Source organism: Pipistrellus kuhlii, unplaced genomic scaffold (genome assembly GCF_014108245.1).
Source record: "Pipistrellus kuhlii isolate mPipKuh1 unplaced genomic scaffold, mPipKuh1.p scaffold_m20_p_12, whole genome shotgun sequence".
Taxonomy (NCBI): domain Eukaryota; kingdom Metazoa; phylum Chordata; class Mammalia; order Chiroptera; family Vespertilionidae; genus Pipistrellus; species Pipistrellus kuhlii.
This window is the reverse complement of record NW_023425427.1, coordinates 25,885,007-25,887,476: the sequence shown is the minus strand read 5'-3', so window position 1 is coordinate 25,887,476 and position 2,470 is coordinate 25,885,007.

Below are 2,470 nucleotides of genomic sequence, written 5' to 3'. Positions count from 1 at the left end.
ACGAAGATTGAAGGCTCTGACAACCTTGGGACCAGAATGTGCTATGAACATTGAAGGAAGAAATGATGTTCTAAGAAGTAAAAATGAACAGGGAAACCTCTTATACCCATTTTATATTATTTCTCATTCCAGCCCACAACTTTTGCTGAAAATGATGCCATAAAAAGAAAAGGAAAGTTCTATTTCCTGTAAGCCCTTCCTTATTCATCAGGAAACAGAAGTTAGAGATAGTTGTTAGAATGGTGCTTATTAAGAAGTAAAATAAAAACAACTGAGTTGCTTTGTTCAGCTTTTCCACCGTTCTGTTAAGAACAAAATACATGTGTACAAGTGACAAAGTACAAATTGTGTAATTTTGATGGTTCCATATGAGTTAAATTTCCATTTCCATTTAAAACTGGCATTACATGATAAAAAGATGAATGGTAAATCTATACTAGTAATTCAAAATTTTTCTTTTTTTCTTTTTACTTGGTATGACATTAAATAGCAAATGTGATATACCACAAGTTAAAAGACTGTAGAGGGGGAAAAACTCCTCTATATTTAGTAACTTCAGTGGTACATTTTTCCTGCTTTTGGAACAAAGGGCCAAGATTATTTTGCATTGATGCACACCAATTACAGAGCTGAACCTGATCCTAGATGTTGCTAATCTTCCTGATCCACAGGTCAGATTTGAAGGAGTGAGAAATTTGAAGCCAGACAGATCTGGATTCGCCTACTAGTTGTTTTTGTGATTTTTAATTTATTTTATATTTTATTGATTTTTTACAGAGAGGGAGAGAGATAGAGAGCTAGGAACATCAATGAGAGAGAAACATCGACTAGCTGCCTCTTGCACACCCCCTACTGGGGATGTGCCCGCAACCAATGTACATACCCTTGACTGGAATCGAACCTGGGACCTTTCAGTCCGCAGACCGACGCTCTACCACTGAGCCAAACCGGTTTCGGCTGTTTTTGTGATCTTTGACTTCCTTAAAGGAATGTGGAAAAGAAAGACGCAACATTATTTTTATGGCTTATCTGTAACCATCATCTAACTTGGTATGTGATATTTTGCTCACATACTTTAGTTTCTTATCTATACAACGAGGATGACAATTCCTCACTGCAGGACTTCAAAAGATGGACCCATCCTCTACACTCCTCTTGCCCTCTGCAGACCATCAAGGTCAATGAGGGGCCCATCCCTCCTCAACTATAGTTGGTGGTTGATCTTTTGGTCCCTCTCTTCAATGGGAGCTATTTGAAATTGGATCGTGCCATGACTTTATATTAAAGGCATGCCTGCACAGCCAACCTCTACCTCAGTATCAATATTATTATAATGTAGATTTTTGATATTGAATGGATACAAATTCTCTGCTTCAACCAAGTAAAGGAAAACAGATAATAGCATGCGCCATCATTGAGATACTGCACATTCCCTCCAGATTCCTACCTTTTCCCTATTCAACTCGTACTTATCTTTCAAAGGTTGGTTATGTGAATTCTTTGGAATTCTAGAGGATTTGATCCTGGGCTGTTCAAAATAATCCTGTGGAGAGTTGTCAATGAATCTTCTGCTTACATCAGCCTGAGGCACTTCTTGGTAGCTTTTAGGCTACAAGGCAACTGAGCAGTCTGGGTGAGGTGAGGCGGATATAAGGGGGAAAGCCTCATGATGCGTTTCAAAGGTTGCACAGGCTGAGGGAGGCATCTATACCATAAGCTTCCATCAGTTTTAGCTCCCAAGAAGGGTGAGGAGTATATCTGGTTAAGAAGATGGACAGCCCTGTGTGCAGTGTCAGAGCCTGGGGGAACGGGAGGGGTGAGAGCAAGGATAGCTATGGAAGACTGGGTACAAGTAGGGAGACTGACCAAATAAGAAATGTGCTAAAAATAATGGGAGCCAGGTTTCTCACCATTGGAGAAGAAAATTATAAATATTAAAAAAGAAATAGAATGAATTTTGTAATATTGGATTGGGATGGGAAATAGCAGCATGAACTAACGATCTCTCTATATATAAAGAAATAAATATCAATGTAAATAAGTGTGTATGTTTGTGTATGTTTTCCCTAGATCTGTTCCTAAGAGGCCCTCTGAGTGATGACACCCCAGTTAGCAATGAGCACTCAGATCTTGGCTTCCAAATATTATTTTCCACTGAAAGGGACAGTGCTCCTTGAAGAAATGAAATGGGTGCTTTCAAAGGCTTGGTGGAGAATATACAAAATGGGCCTGGAACTATGAAATATCTTGCACCAGAAAGTAAAAATGTACTCAAAGATTGATGGGAACACATCAAAGAACATTGAAGTCACATCAAAGGTGCTCCCACTGGCCAGACTTAGGCAACTTGTGGATCAAAATAAATAATCATTCATAACAGATTATAACATTGAATAATATAGGATTCCATGAGTTTATATTGATATAAATAAATGAATGAACTAAAAATTTGATGCACAACAGTATATTT